This window comes from Carcharodon carcharias, chromosome 27, assembly GCF_017639515.1.
Source record: "Carcharodon carcharias isolate sCarCar2 chromosome 27, sCarCar2.pri, whole genome shotgun sequence".
NCBI lineage: Eukaryota > Metazoa > Chordata > Chondrichthyes > Lamniformes > Lamnidae > Carcharodon > Carcharodon carcharias.
In genome coordinates, this window is record NC_054493.1 from 17,322,997 (window position 1) to 17,340,643 (window position 17,647).

Genomic DNA, 17,647 nt, shown 5'->3' on the forward strand with positions numbered 1-17,647 from the left:
AGGCCAGATCAGGCAGATTTCCTTCCCTAAAGGTCATTAGTGACCCAGATAGGCTTTTACAGCAATCAGATAGTTTCATGGTCACCGTCACTGAGACTAGCTTTCAATTCCAGATTTATTTAATGAACGGAATTTAAATTCCCTCCTGCCATGTTAGGATCCAAACACACTTCCAGGCCACTGGATTGCTAGCCTAATTACATAACCACCCAGGCAATCCCGTTAATAAAAGTCAGAGGGGGTTCTTCCAAATCACCCTTGTGACACCAGTTGTTGAACCACGCATTGAACATTTTGATCTTGTCTTCTCTATGCCAATTTACTGATGGATGAGATAGTACAATAGAGGTTATTACTTTTGTTTTTGCTTTTTAATTTAGGCCCTAATGCTCATTCTCCGTAAGCAGAACCTCTTACACGATAATACCTATGTAGCTGGTGCCTACATGAACCACGATAACTGGGCTCTCTACCTCCCTCTCCACATTACGCTCCAGCCCGAGGAGATGTCCTTAAATCCATTACTGAGCAGGCTGCACAGCATTTGTGACTCACAGCCTTGGCTACTGTTCCCACATTCTGTTCTCTCCGCCACCCCACATTCTGTTCTCTCCGCCACCCCCAACTTGAATGGTCCCCTGTAACTCAGCACCATGGTCACTTTGCTCATACATCAAGCTGCTGTCCTCATGGCTCCAAGAATTTTTAATTTATTGGACAAGTGCAAAGGCTAATGCACCTCCAGTGCTACCTTCTTGACACCCATACCTGTATCACCAGTAGTCACACCCTCCCATCCCTGACCACAGACTAAATCTGATATTATGTAACTTAAGGCGAGTGGTTGCTTGCTGAATCAGATTGTCCAGGCAACTTTCTCCCCATTGTCCAAAGTTCAGGCTCCAGCTCAACAACTCTGAGCTGACCTTCCTCGAGCTGCATTTACTGCAGATGTTGTTGTGGATCACATTGGTGCCGACCAACTTCCAAATGCTACGGCTGCAACACATCATATCAAGTCAATTCTGATCTGGATGTTACTCAATATCAGAGTATTTCCATCATTTTCTATTTTATTGCATATTTTCAGCATCCACAGTATTTTTGCTTTTCTTTGACCAGGTAAATGTGAGAATATGGAAATCGTTATATTAAGAGTTTGCGAAGCATGTCTGAGCTGGGAACTCATGAGTACAATCACACCATAAAAACACCGTCCACCAGACAGAGATTCACTTAGTCATCCCATTTACTGACACAAGAACACAGTCACGTCAGAGGGAGACCATTCAGATACTTTATATGCGCGGAGGGATCTATTCAGTATTTCCACTAGTTAACACTTCAGCTTTAAAAGTTCAAAGCAATTTATATACAATCAATTGGTGATGAGTTGTTTAAATGTTCTGTTTGCGAGAAAAGACACACTCGTTCACACTGCCTGCTAAGAATCCAGTGAATTCACATTTGACATTGAGAGTTTTTTCCTGCTGTTAATCAAATCCAGGATAGAACTATGGATATTGGGTCAACTGACTGAACCATTTTAGGTCCAGGGTTCAAATCTTAATCGGACCACAAAAGATGATGATGTATTCGATGAAACAGGTTGTCAATGGCGGTGCGGGTTACCCAGCATTCAGAGAGGCGGAATGTCTCCTATCTGTGCAACAGGCGATTGTTGCGCAGGCGCAGTGCGGGTGTTGGGTCAGGTCGGGCGGGCTAGTGTCGGAGCCGCAGGGAGACAGAAACTGACTGGAGCCGGCGGGTCGGGGGAGAGGCTTCAGAAACACCCGGTGTTGGCCGCAATCCCGGATCACAGCCTCCATGTCCCGTGTTTGCAGCTCCGGGGCTTCTTCCCGGTGAAAGAGCCGGGTTCAGAGGAAGAGGCTCCGGGGCGGGAGATTCAGAAACTGCGGGGAGACCGCGGGCCGCCCGGGGGCTCAGAAACTTGGGGGACGGACTCAGGGTCCGGGTAAGACCCACCCGGGAGGGTCCCCCCTCCTGTGTCCCGTCTGACGGCAGCTGGGGTCCCGCCTGAGGCCCCGAATCAGAGACACAGGAGCTGGAGAACTGAACCCAGGCAGAGGAGAGGGGGGGAGAAAACTGGGAGTGGAGGAAAGAAATGGTGGAGATGGTGAGATGGGTTTGGATTTCAGCCCAGGGAGGAGGGAGATTGTGTGGGACGGGGATTTACAGCTTTGGGGCAACAAGAGAAAAAAATGTTCCATAGAAACTATACTTGTCTGTTCAGAATTTCTGTCCTGGATTTAAAGTGATGACTTTTGTAAACTCGTTTTACAGGGTATTAAACGGAGCTGACTGGCAGACAGAAGACGGTAAGCAAACATTACATCAAGATATGTCAGAGACACTGAATTCATCAGGATCTGAATATCATCAGCTTTTGAATGTGGAAGAAGAAATGTTCGTCTATTCTGTTTTTGGGAAAAGCTTTCAAACATTTTTTTTAAGTCACAGTTTTTCTCTGTCATTGTCTCTCCTTTCCTCGATATCTCTCTCGATGTCATTGTGTTCCTGTTTAATTGAGATGTTCAATATCATGAAGGGTTTTTGATAGATTAAGGAAGGAAAAACGGCTAAAGGCAGAAAATGCTGCAAAAACTCAGGAGGTCTGGCAGCATCTGTGGACAGAGAAACAGATTTAAGGTTTCGAGTCCACTCTGATGCTTCTTTTGAGTGGGAAAAACAGGGGCTGTCCTTCTTCGATCAGGAAAGGTTAAGGGGAAATTTAATGGAGGTGTTCGAAATGAGGAAGGATTTGTAATAGTATCGAAAGGGAGAAACTGTTCCAGGAGCAGGAAGGTTTGTAACACAGAGATTTAAGATATTTGACAACAGAATCGGAAGGGGTGATGAGAACATTTTTACGCAGTGATTTGATATGATCTGGAATGCACACACTGACAGGGGGTTGGAAGCAGATATAATAACAACTTTCAAAGGGAATTGGAACAATACTTGAAGAAGGGAAAATTGGCAGAATTATAGTGAATGGGACTAATTGGACGGTTCACTCGTTTTTAACATTCTGAATTTTCCTCTCCTGAGGTTTTAACATTTGATCTTTTCAATCATAATGTGTCTCAAACAGAAGATTTAAAACGTTGGTTTCTATGAACTGTCAGATCTGTTTCCTGTGTGTCTGTGTAACTTGGGAACCGCAGGCAAGGGTGAGAAGGAAACAATTCTTTTCAGTTCCTCACATGCATCATTATCACCTCAGATACCAGAAATCTGTGGAGTTCCCCATGTTGTCATTGCCCTCCCCTTGGGTATAACAGCTCCCAGTCAGGTGGAGTCAGTCACATGTGTCTCTGTCATGACATTTCCACTCCTATTTTATCATACACCTCCCTGTGACACTCACCATAACACAGAAACTTTTAACACAAATATTATCCACATAACATTAGAGTCCTTTTGACTCGGGGTGACAGTGTCACCAATTTGTCAATGTTGCCATCAGTTCCCATTCCACTACACCGTGTCTGTGTTATTACACTAAACCCATCCCATTCATCTTGCATTGATCCTTGGCTCTGTTATTAGACATTAGGCAACACATTGATATATCAATAGGCCATGAATCACTCAGACTGCTATATGAGATCCAATCTTTGATTTTGGTGCACTAGATACTGACTGTATTATCATTACACTGGATCCAATGATGTGTTCACTAACACACTGAAACCTGACTCTTATTATTGGAACAAACACTGTATTTTTTACACTCAAAATGAGCCAAACCTTTGCTGTTCTTCCTTTGGGCCCCATCTGCACTCTTACTGTATCAGACCCTGTGCTTGTAATTGTTACACTTGTACTCTGCCACTGTTATTATTAGAAAATAACCTGCCTTTAATTCCATTTCTGGTGTCTGTGTTTATTATTATCATTGGAAACATTTTCTCTGCCAGTTTTCAACTGGAACCTGTTTCTGGTATTTGATTGTCACATTTCCATGTTTTTAACTTGATTATTTAGTCTGTATGTGAATTTTCTCATTTAAGTCACACTGCAATTCAGCCTTTGGTCTGAAAACTTGTTTCCTGAATAAAATACCGTTATTATTAGCTCACAGTGTAGGGTCATAAGCTCAGAATTACCACTTGGCAGGGTACAGGAGGGTAAATGGTGACTGGGATTGAACCTCACCATCACACAGCACCTTCACGAAAGAAAGGGAGAAAAATCTGACTGTTGTTTTCCTGTTGATGTTGATCGGCCACCTTCTACCATCTGAAGCATTCTGGGTGCATCATCGGCCATCGTTCTCAGATGGTACAGGAGCTAAAGGAAGGTGTTCAGCTCATTATGTTTATACTAGCTCTTTAGTGAAACTATCGAATTAGTACCATTCCCCTGCTCTTTACTCATAAACTTGAATACTTATTCCCTTTAAGTATTTATTCAATTCTCCATAGAATGTTGCTATTGAATCTGCTTCCAGCACCCTTTCAGGCAGTGCATTCCAGATCACAACAACACACTGCTTAAAAAAAATTTTGAAATCTGTGTCCTCTGATTAACAATTTTTCTGCTACTGGAGATCCTTCCTCTTTCTTTAGTTTGTCAAAGCCATTCATGATTGCTTTGACAAACGTCATAACATTCAAGGCTATGGGATTAGCTAGGTCAGGTGTTTCTCATGTGTCGGTGCAGACTCGATGGGCAAAAGGGTCTCTTCTGCACTGTGTGATTCTGAAAACTGCTATTGCATCTTTTTTTTTGATAAGGTGGTGGTGAGCTGCCATTCTTGACCTGTTGCAGTCCATGTGCTGTAAGTTCTGGGCATTTTAAGAGTCAACCATTTTGCTGTGGGTCTGGAGTCATATACAGTGCTGGCCAGACCAGGTAAAGATGGCAGATTTCCTTCTTAGTGCTCCAGATGGGTTTATAACAAGTGACAATGGCTTCATCATCACCATGAGAACTTGGTGGGATTTGAACCCCAGTCTCCAGAGCATTACCTTGGGTCTCTGGATTACTGGTCTAGTGATAGTATCATTATGCCACCACCTCCCCTCTTAACTCTTTGCTCCAAGGAAAACAATCCCTGTTTCTCCAGTCTCTCCATATAACTGAAGCCTCTTATCCTTGGTACCATTCTAGCAAATCTCCTTCGCACTCTGTCTCAGGCTTTCACATCCTGTTTAAAGTGTTATGCCCAGAAATGAATACAGCACTCCAACTGAGGTCTAACCATTGGTTTATAAAATCAGTATTAACTCTTTTAACATAAGCACACTCAAAATAAATTGTTTCAAATCTGCACTAAGAAAACACGTGGAGCAGTTCACAGGAGGCTGTTAACTGCTGCTACAATCTTATAACTAACATTCAATCCCCAGAAAAAGAAGGATACGATAACATTGTGGTTATCCATCGGTAATCCCTTGTATCAAGGATAATTTTTTTCTTGTGGATGACTGGGATGTCAGTATTAGCTGTGGGTTCACAAATGACTAATGAGCTCAATTTTAGCCTTGCAGGCTCTCCCCGCAGTGAGGACATGGGGGTTGTTGGCCAGTTGAGTTGGTGATGGATTGTTGACTCGAGTAGCTGCTCTCTCTGTTCGTCTCTCTCTCAATGGCAGCTCTTGTTGATTGAAAAGTTTATGGTTGATGAATCAACATTTTGGAGGCAATTGGGAATCTGCTTCCCAAGTGTTTCTGTGAAGAGAGCAGAATGTCACAGTGGTCTTGAAGTTGTCTTTGAAAAGTTTCCTTTGGCCCCATGTGAAGGGCCTCCCTGGTCTAGCTCTGAGTACAGCACCTGTTTGTTAATCTGAATTCAGGCATTCTAACGACATGCCCAGACATAGTGGTTACATTACTGGATTAGTAACCTAGAGGGAATAATGATCTGGAGATGTGAGTTCAAATCCCTTCACAACGGTTAGAGGTTTTAAATTCAGTTAATTCTATAAATCTGGAATAAAAATCAACCATAAAATTGTTATTAGTGATCACAAAATGAATGCATTATTATAAAAGTCCAACTGGTCTCCTGACATCCTCTAAGAAAGGAAACCTGCCATCCCAATCTCATCTGGTCTCTAGGTGACTTCAGACCAACAGCAATGTGCTTGACCCTTTGAAATGGTGCATAAGCTACTTGGTGTGTTAAAGCCACTCGGAGAAAGTAAAATTTCAAATGGACTGCAGCAGTTCATGAAGGCAGATCACCATCACATTCTCAAGGGCAATTAGGGATAGCAATAAATGCCCGCATTGCCCATGACACCCACATCCTGTGATGAATGAAAGAAAAGCAGCTGCAGCCTGTTTCCAGGTTTCTCTGTATTATTGGTATGTGACAGCATAACTAAAAATACACAACCAGGCATATCCACAAGACAACAATCCTTACAGTTACTCACTGAAAGGATTCACTCACTCACCCCATTTGCTGAGTTCACATTTGACTGGAGGGATTGGATTCCGCGTCATTGCTGCTGTTTCGGTAAAACTTTGGGGGATTTGCAATTCACCATCGATTCCCTTTTTGGTGGATAATGGAGGTTCTGTGCACTTGGGCCTCTTTTTAATTTGGTTGCTAATTTTATTGACTGCCGGACACTCGTCCCAATCCCCGCATCGTTGCAAAAAAGCCTCACTATTCGCCAATTCGGACATTCGATGGCGAGGACTTTACCCAGCATCGCCCGCGGTGGAGACTGTCCCCTATTCACATCACAGGCGAGTAGTGCGCAGGCGCAGTACCGCACAGTGTTTGGAGCATGCGCCATAATGGCGATGTGGAGCCCATTGTCTGGCTTATCTCCAAAACCGGTAAGAAAGTGAAAACACGGAGGGAGCGATAGAGGCGGCGGGAGGACGGACAGGGTTTCTAAACACCTCGCAAAAGCTCCACACCTCGAATAAGATCCTGAGATACCACCGTTTGCATCCCGGTTCTTTTTTCCGAACAAGCGCAAGTTAATAAAAAAAAAAACGCGGATGCTGGAAATCCAAAACAAAAACAGAATTACCTGGAAAAACTCAGCAGGTCTGGCAGCATCGGCGGAGAAGAGTTGACGTTTCGAGTCCTCATGACCCTTCAACAGAACTAGGTGAATCTTAGGAAAGGGGTGAAATATAAGCTGGTTTAAGGTGGGGGGGGGGGTGGTTGGGGTGGGGCAAGAGAAGGGGGGGTGTGGTTGAAGGGACAAACAAGCAGTGATAGGAGCAGATAATCAAAAGATGTCACAGATAAAAGAACAAAGAGGTGTTGAAGGTGGTGATATTATCTAAACGAATGTGCTAATTAAGAATGGATGGTAGGGCACTCAAGGTATAGCTCTAGTGGGGGTGGGGTGGAAAGGCTAGCAGGGCATAAAAGATTTAAAATATTGGAAATAGGTGGGAAAAGAAAAATCTATATAAATTATTGGGAAAAAAAAAGGACGGGATAAGAAATGGAAAGGGAGTGGGGATGGAGGAGGGAGTTCAAGATCTAAAGTTGTTGAATTCAATATTCAGTCTGGAAGGCTGTAAAGTGCCTAGTCGGAAGATGAGGTGCTGTTCCTCCAGTTTGCGTTGGGCTTCACTGGAACAATGCAGCAAGCCAAGGACAGACTGGGCAAGAGAGCAGGGTGGAGTGTTAAAATGGCAAGCAACAGGGAGGTTTGGGTCATTCTTGCGGACAGACCGCAGGTGTTCTGCAAAGCGGTCGCCCAGTTTACGTTTGGTCTCTCCAATGTAGAATATACCGCATTGGGAGTAACGAATGCAAGTGAAATGCTGCTTCACTTGAAAGGAGTATTTGGGCCCTTGGACGGTGAGGAAAGAGGAAGTGAAGGGGCAGGTGTTGCATCTTTTGCGTGGGTATGGGGAGGTGCCATAAGTGGAGGGTGATGGAGGAGTGGACCAGGGTGTCCCGGAGGGAACGATCCCTACGGAATGCCGACGGGGGGGGGGTGAAGGGAAGATGTGTTTGGTGGTGGCATCATGCTGGAGTTGGCGGAAATGGCTGAGGATGATCCTTTGAATGCGGAGGCTGGTGGGGTGATAAGTGAGGACAAGGGGGACCCTATCATGTTTCTGGGAGGGAGGAGAAGGCGTGAGGGCGGATGCGCGGGAGATGGGCCGGACACGGTTGAGGTTCCCTGTCAACGACCGTGGGTGGAAAACCTCGGTTAAGGAAGAAGGAGGACATGTCAGAGGAACTTTTTTTGAAGGTAGCATCATCAGAACAGATACGACAGAGGCGAAGGAACTGAGGGAATGGAATGGAGTCCTTACAGGAAGCGGGGTGTGAGGAGCTGTAGTCGAGGTAGCTGTGGGAGTAGGTAGGCTTGTAATGGATATTGGTGGACAGTCTATCACCAGAGATTGAGACAGAGAGGTCAAGGAAGGGAAGGGAAGTGTCAGAGATGGACCATGTGAAAATGATGGAGGGGTGGAGATTGGAAGCAAAATTAATAAATTTTTCCAAGTCCCGACGAGAGCATGAAGCAGCACCAAAGTACTCATCCATGTACCGGAGAAAGAGTTGTGGAAGGGGGCCAGAGTAGGACTGGAACAAGGAATGTTCCACATACCCCATAAAGAGTCAGGCATAGCTGGGGCCCATGCGGGTACCCATAGCCACACCTTTTATTTGGAGGAAGTGAGAGGAGTTGAAGGAGAAATTGTTCAGTGTGAGAACAAGTTCAGCCAGACGGAGGAGAGTAGTGGTGGATGGGGATTGTTTGGGCCTCTGTTCGAGGAAGAAGCTAAGGGCCCTCAGACCATCCTGGTGGGGGATGGAGGTGTAGAGGGATTGGACGTCCATGTGAAGAGGAAGCCAGGGAACTGGAAATTGTTGATGTGACGTAAGGTGTCAGAGGAATCACGGATGTAGGTGGGAAGGGACTGGACAAGGGGAGAGAGAAGGGAGTCAAGATAATGAGAAATGAGTTCCGTGGGGCAGGAGCAAGCTGACATGATCGGTCTACCGGGACAGTTCTGTTTGTGGATTTTGGGTAGGAGGTAGAAGCGGGCTGTCCGAGGTTGGACGACTATCAGGTTGGAAGCTGTGGGAGGAAGATCTCCAGAGACGATGAGGTCAGTGACAGTCCTGGAAACAATGGCTTGATGTTCAGTGGTGGGGTCATGGTCCAGGGAGAGGTAGGAGGAAGTGTCTGCGAGTTGACGCTCAGCCTCCAGGAGGTAGAGGTCAGTGCACCAGACAACAACAGCACCACCCTTGTCAGCGGGTTTGATGACAATGTTGGGGTTGGACCTGAGAGAACGGAGTGCAGTAAATTCAGAGAGAGAGAGAGATTAGAATGGGTGAGAGGAGCAGAGAAATTGAGACGACTAATGTTGCGCCGACAGTTCTCAATGAAAAGATCAAGAGAAGGTAAGAATCCAGAGGGAGGGGTCCAGGTGGAGGGAGAATATTGGAAGCGGGTAAAAGGATCCGTTGAATGGGGAGAGGAGTCCTGCCCAAAGAAGTGAGCCCAGAGACGATGACGGTGGAAGAAGAGTTCAGCATCGTGCCAAGCCCGAAATTCATTGAGATGAGGGCGTAAGCGTATGAAACTAAGTCCTTTGCTGAGCACTGAACGTTCAGCGTCGGAGAGGGGAAGGTCAGGGGGTATAGTGAATACACAGCCGGGGCTGGGATTGGAAGATGGGGTGGGGACGGAGGGACAGGCAGGGGTGGAGTGTCCTAGATGGGTGTTGGTGTCGATGAGTTGTTGGAAGCGCAAGTTAATGGCCGCCATTTTGGTTCAGCGGGGAGCAAAGTGCATGCGTTGACGTCTTGGTGATGCAAAAGTGAGTGGGCAGGGCTGCAGGGATTGTTACCAACCAGGTCCCAGTGCCTGGGAGTTGAAGTAATCTGGGCAACACATTTTTAAACAGCTTCACCCACCCCCAGGCTGCAGGTGATGTTTGCAGCCTACAGGAGTCCATGGGCCATGTATATATTCATTGTGAGAGGTTGCAGCCCCTGGAGGCCTGCTCCTCAATGCCTGGTCACACTTCAGACCCAGGCTCCTAATCTATGGCTGCCAGTGTGGAGGGGGGTACATCAAAGACTCTCAGAATCACACAGTGTAGAAGAGGCCCTTCGGCCCATCAAGTCTGCACCAACATGTGAGAAACTCCTGACCTACCTACCTAATCCCGTTTACCAGCACTTGGCCCATCGCCTTGAATGTTATGACGTGCCAAGTGCTCATCCAGGTACTTTTTAAAGGATGTGAGGCAACCTGCCTCCACCACCCTCCCAGGCAGCGCATTCCAGACCACCACCACCCTCTTGGGTAAAAAAGCTTTTCCTCACATCCTCCCTAGACCTTCTGCCCCTCACCTTAAACTTGTGTCCCCTCGTGACTGACCCTTCAACTAAGGGGAAGAACAGCTGCTCCCTATCCACCCTGTCCATGCTCCTCATAATCTTGTACACCTCGATCAGGTTGCCCCTCAGTCTTCTCTGCCCCAATGAAAACAACCCAAGTCTATCCAACCGCTCTTCATAACTTAAATGTTCATCCCAGGCAACATCCTGGTGAATCTCCTCTGCATCCTCTCCAGTGCAATCACATCCTTCCTATAATGTGGCGACCAGAACTGCACACAGTACTCCAGCTGTGGCCTCACCAAGGTTCTATACAACTCCAACATGACCTCCCTACTTTTGTAATCTGTGCCTCAATTGATAAAGGCAAGTGTCCCATATGCCTTTTTCACCACCCCACTAACTTGCCCCTCCACCTTCAGAGATCTATGGACACACACGCCAAGGTCCCTTTGTTCCTCAGAACTTCCTAGTGTCATCCCATTCATTGAATACTTCCTTATCAAATTACTCCTTCCAAAGTGTATCACCTCACACTTTTCAGGGTTAAATTCTATCTGCCACTTATCTGCCCATTTGACCATCTCGTCTGTATTTTACTGTAGCCCAAGACACTCAACCTCACTGTTAACCACCCAGCCAATCTTTGTGTCATCCGTAAACTTACTAATCCTACCCCCCACATAGTCATCTATATCATTTGTATAAATGATGAATAATAGGGGACCTAGCACAGATCCCTGTGGTATGCCACTGGACACAGACTTCCAGTCACTAAAGCATTCACCCAGTGATGATGAAGGGATGGTGATATATGTCCAAATCAACAACAGCAATCTGTATTTATATTGCGCCTTTAATGTAACAAAATGTTCCAAGGCATTTCACAGAAATGTTACAAAGCATACTTGACACTGAGCTGCGTAAGGAGATAAAAGCAAAATACTGCGGAAGCTAGAAATCTGAAACAAAAACAGAAAATGCTGGAAAAATTCAGCAAGTCTGACAGCATCCGTGGGGAGAGAAACAGAGTTAACGTTTCGAGGAGAAAAGTGAGGTGGAGAGGTTTAGGGAGGAAATTCCAGAGCTTGGGTCCTGGACAACTGAAAGAACAGCCACTAATGGTGCAGCAATTAACATCAGGAATGCTGAAGAGGCTGGAAATAGATTAGTACAGATACCTTGGAGGTTAGTGATGCTGGAGAAGGTTACAGAGATAGGGTGGGATGAGACCATGGAAGGATTTGAAAACAAGGATGAGAAACTTAAAATGTAGGTGCTTCTTAACCCAGAGCCTTTGTATGTCAGTGAGCACAGGGGTGATGAGCGAACAAGACTTGGTGTGAGTAAGCACACGGGCAGCAGAGTTTTGGCTGACCTCAAGATTACAGAGAGGTTGAATGTTGGAGGCCGGCCGGGAGTGTGTTTGGATAGTTAAGTGTAGAAGTGACAAAGAGCCGGATGATGCTTTCAGCAGCAGATGAGCTGAGACCAGGGTGGAGTTGGGCGATGTTACTGAGGTGGGAATATACGGAAATGGTGATGATGCAGATATGTTCTTGAAATATGACACTGTGGGTGTGAACAGTCTGGTTCAGCCTCTGACAGTTGCCGGGGAGAGACATATGGATTAGGAGCAGGGGTAGGTCACTCAGCCCCTCGAGTCTGCTCCACCATTCAATAAGATGGTGGCTGATCTGATTTTAACATCACATTCCTGCCTTTCATTCAATAACCTTTCACCCCCTTGCTTATCCAGAATCTGTCTACCTCTGCCTTAAAAACATATTCAAAGACTCTGCTTCCACTGCCTTTTGAGGAAGAGTTCCAAAGACTCACTACCCTCAGAGAGAGAAAAATTCTCCTCATCTCTGTCTTGAATGGGCAACCCCTTACTTAGTTCTAGATTCTCCCACAAGAGACATCCTCTCCACATCCACCCTGTCAAGACCCCTCAGGTTATGAAAGGTTTCAATCAAGTCACCTCTTGCTCTTCTAAACTCCAGTAGTTACAAATCCAGCCTGTCCAACCATTCCTCAAAAGTCAACCCTCCCATTGAAGGTATTAGCCTGGCAAACCTCTGAACTGCTTCAAACACATTTACTTCCTTCCTTAAATAAGGAGACCAATACTGTACACAATATTCCAGATGTGGTCTCACCAATGTCTTGTATAACTGAAACATACACCCTCTACTTTTGTATTCAGTTCCCCACGCAATAAATAATCCTGATTACTTGCTGTACCTTTTTTTTATTCATTCGCGGAATGTGAGCTTCGCTGGCTGAGCCAGCATTTATTGCCCATCCCTAGTTGCCCTTGAGAAGGTGGTGGTGAGCTGCCTTCTTGAACTGTTGCAGTCCATGTGGTGTAGGTGCACCCACAGTGCAGTTAGGAAGGGAGTTCCAGGATTTTGACCCAACGACAGTGAAGGGACAGTGATATATTTCCAAGTCAGGATGGTGAGTGACTTGGAGGGGAACTTCCAGGTGGTGGTGTTCCCATCTATCTGCTGCCCTTGTCCTTCTGGGTGGTAGTGGTCATAGATTTGGAAGGTGCTGTCTAAGGAGCATTGGTGAATTCTTGCAGTGCATCTTGTAGATGATACACACTGCTGCCACAGTGCATCGGTGGTGGAGGGAATAAATGTTTATGGATGTGGTGCCAGTCAAGCGGACTGGTTTGGACGCTGCCCAGCTTTTTCAGTGTTGTGGGAACTTCACTCATCCAGGCAAGTGGGGAGTATTCCATCACATTCCTGACTTGTGCCTTGTCGATAGTGGACAGGCTTTGGGGAGTCAGGAGGTGAGTTATTCCTCACATGATTCCTAGCCTCTGACCTGTAATAACCTTTTGCCATTCATTTTTTTAATTCATTCATGGGATGTAACACCTTATCAAATGTCTTCTGGAAATCTAAGTACAGTACATTCACCAAGTGAGATTTGGGGGCGAGGGAGTGAAGTTTGTTGTGGGGACCGAAGACAATGGCTTCAGTCTTCCCAATATTTGAATTAAGGAAATTTCTGTTCATCCAGTACTGGATGTCAGAGAAGTCAGGATGGTGTGTGACTTGGAGGGGAACTTCCAGGTGGTGGTGTTCACACACACCTGCTACCCTGGTCATTCTGAGTGTTGGAGATTGAGGGTTTGGGAGGCTCTGTCAAAGTTCTCTGTCTCTCTCCTCCCATAGAGCCCAGAGTCTTGTGTAGAAGGGATTCATCCAGTCATCTGACCTGCTGAAGCACCAATGAATTCATGCTGGGGAGAGGCCATTTACCTGCCCTGAGAGTGGGAAGGGATTCACCACCTCACCCATCCTGCTGACACACCAGCGAGTTCACAACGATGAGAGACCTTCTAAATGCCCAGACTGCGGGAAGTGCTTTAAAAATTCCGGGAAACTGATGTCCCATCAACGTGTTCACACTGATATGAGACCATTCAAGTGCTCTCACTGTGGGACTGGGTTCAGGCGATCATCTCAACTCACTGCACACCAGCGAGTTCACAATGATGAGAGACCTTTTAAATGCCCGGACTGCGGGAAGTGTTTTAAAAGTTCTGGGGAACTGACTCGCCATCAACGTGTTCACACTGACGAGAGACCATTCAGGTGCATTCACTGCAAGACAGGGGTCGTGTGATCATCTCAGCTCACTGTACATCAGTGAGTTTATACTGGGGAGAGGCCATTCACCTGCACGGAGTGTGGGAAGGGATTCACTACCTCATCCCACCTACTGAGACACCAGCAAGTTCACAAGTAATGACAACAATTGAATTCGGTTATTAATCACGTTCAGGACTGAACCATCTGCTTCTGTCTGTTTCTGCTGATGTTAATAAACTCCAGATCACTTACAGGAGCAAATATTATGGCTAAAAGTCAAATAAATTAGCTTTGTGTTAAACACACACTGTGCTGTGTCTTTTTAGTATTTCTAACATAAGTTAGTTCCTTTTGAAGGGCTCTCCTTCTCCCCAATCCTCACCAACAGCAACTGTGAGGAGCTCATGGAGCTTCTTTGTCACTAAGATTGAGACAATCTGATCAGCAGTCCCTGCTGCTTCCCTCAATCCCACTATCCTACCGGGCCGAACTGCCTCTAAAGCTCATCCTTGACTGAGCTCTGAACCTTTTTCCAGTTTCTCTCCCATCTCCCCTCCTGCCATCTCAGAGCTCATCTTGTCCATGAATCCCACCTCCTGCTCCATCGACCCTATTCCCACTAAGCTGCTGATCAGCCAATTTCCCCATGTTCACTGACTATGTTAACAGTTTTCTCTCTCAGACACTGTCCCTCTCTCCTTCAAATCTGCCATCCTCACCCCCTCCTCAAAAAACAAATCCCTGACCCCGTCATCCTTACAAGCTTCTGACCCATCTCCAGCCTCCCTTTCCTCTCCAAAGTCCTTGTTGTCATCTCCCAAATCCCTGCCCATCTTTCCCGGAACTGTATGTTTGAATCCCCCCCAATCATGTTTCTGTCTTGTCCTCGACCTGTCTGCAGCCTTTGACAAGGTCGACCACATCATTCTGCACCTTCGCCTCTCCCCTGTTGTCCAGCTGGGTGGGGCCGGTCTCTACTGTCTAATCATAGCCAGAGAATCACTTGCAATGTCTTCCCTTCCCACTCACACAGTTACCTCTGGTGTCCCCGAAGGATCCAGCCTTGGCATTGATTTTCTTATCAACCTGCTCCACACAATAACAGAGAGTGAGATTTTACAGCCCCTCCTGCTGGCGGGATTTTCCAGTCCCGCCAAAGTCAACGGACTTTTGAACAGCTCACCACGTTTCCCGGCCCCGACCCCACCACAACAGGGCTGTAAAATTCTGCTCATGATCTGAAAACAGTGTCAGTTATCACATTTACACTGACAGCTCCCAGCTCTACTTCACCACCACCTGTCTCAACTTCTCTGCTCTTAGTAAATTATCAAACTGTTTGTCTGACATCCAGTGGTGCATGTGCAGAAATTTCCTCCAATTAAATATTGGGAAGACTGAAGTCATTATCTTCATTCCCTAGCTACCCACTCCATTCCTCTCCCTGGTAACTGTCTGACACTCAAACAGACTTTTCACATGCTTGATGTCATGTTTGACCCTGAGATGGGTTTCCAACTCGGGGATGTCTGTGTGTGTTTATCCTGGTGAATTTTCAATCAAAATTATGATTTAAATCTTTCCCCAAAGACAGAGCAAACATTTCTTCAATAATCAGGCACATGAATTAAGTGATTCCTTCAGATCTTATCGAGATTGTTAGTTTAGGTTTCCCGTCTGCAAATCCCCTCTAACCCCCTGTAAACAGAGTTTACAAAAGTCATCACTGTCAGCACAGGATAGAAATTCAGAACAGAGAATTCTAGTTTCTATGGAACATTTTTACCCTTTCATTCCCCCAAATCTATAAATCTCTGTCCCACATACTCCTCTCCCTCTCTGCTCATTGTTCCAGATTCAGTGTCCAGTTTCCTATTTATTCTTCTCTCCTCTCCAGATTCTCTCTCCTCCTGTCCTTAAACTGGTGACTCAGGCTGTGGATCAATCCCAATCCTTCACTCTAATTCTACCAGATAATTCAGCTCACAACAACAAACCATCTTAAATGACTTTATTAGTAATTTTCAATGTTTGGAAACATTCTTCTTTTCCCAATTGTGCAAAACAGAAAGTCCAGTGGTTAGATCAGAGCTTCCTTCTCCTCAGGTCTAAGAAGCTGTGTCTATCTGAGTTACATTTATAAAAACTCACTCATTCAGTCAGTGATCAGATCTCACTGAACTATGACACAAGCTGTTTCTGAGTTACATTTATACAGACTCAATCAGTAAGTGATCGGGTCTGACTGAGCTACAACAACTGATAATTATATCGAGCTTTTAACATAATAAAATGTCCCAAGGAGTTTCACAGGAGCTTAAGGACATATTAGGTCAGATGACTAAAAGCTTGATCAAAGAGGTCGGTTCTAAGGAGTGTCTTAAAGGAGGAAAGTGAAGTAGAAAGGTGGAGAGGTTTAGGGAGCAAATTCCAGAGTTTAGGGTCCAGGCAGCTGAAGGCACGGCCACCAATGGTGGAGAGATTAAAATTGGGGATGATGGAAATCGGGAAATGGTGCTCCATGTTTATTCATATTCAGTTTGTTGTCATTTTTCTCCACTCTTACTGCAGATTATTTCAGTTCTCAAACCTTCAGTAACAAGTCCCCACTCCCCAATCCTGACACTGAATTTCCTTTCTCACTGCACTCTGTAATTTCTTGAAATAATTCCTGCTGTCTGTCCTGAATGAATCCATTTCACTAACAAATGTTTACAGGTTTGCATCACATAAAGGAACATAGGAACAGACAAAGGCCATTCAGCCCATCAAGTCTGCCCCGCTATTCAAAATGATCATGGCGGATTGAACACTTCAGTACCTTTTACCCACATTATCCATAGCCCTTTATGTTATTGTTAATCAGAAGTCTATCAATCTCCACCTTAAACATACTCAATGACTGAGCTTCCATGGCCTTCTGGGGTAGAGAATTCCAAAAATTCACAACCTCTGAGTAAAGAAATTTCTCCTCTTATCGGAATTAAGTGGCTTCCCCCTTAATTTGAAATGCTGTCCCCTGCTTCTAGACTCCCCAACCAGAGAAAAAAATCTTACCTGCACCTACCTTGTCTATTCCTTTTAGTATTTTGTAGGTTTCAATGAGGTCACCTCTCATTCTTCAAAACTCTCGAGAATGCAGGCCCGGATTCCCCAGTCTCTCTTCATAAGACAGTCCGCAATCCCCGGAACAAGTCTGGTGAACCTTTGTTGCACTCCCTCTATGGCAATAATATCCCTTCTAAGTAGGAAGAAACTTAAGCAAGGAGTCAGGATGGCTAAAAGGGGTCATGAAACGTCATTGGCAACCAGGATTAAGGAAAATCCCAAGGCCTTTTATACATATGTAAAAAGCAAGAGGGTAGCCAGGGAAAGTGTGGGCTCACTCAGGGACAGAGGTGGGAATCTGTGTGTGGAGCCAGAAGAAACGGGAGAGATAGTAAATGAGTGCTTCTCATCAGTATTCACCGAAGAGAAGAACTTATTGGTCGATTTGTTTAGGAAAGAGTGTGTAGATAGCCTGGATCATGTTGAGATCAAAAAAGAGGTGTTAGGCGTCTTGAAGAATATTAAGGTGGATAAGTCCCCAAGGCCAGATAGGATCGACCCCAGAGTACTGAGGGAGGCAAGGGAGGAGATTGCTGGGGCCTTGACAGAAATCTTTGTATCTTCACTGGCTATGGGTGAGGTCCCAAAGGACTGGAGTATGGCCA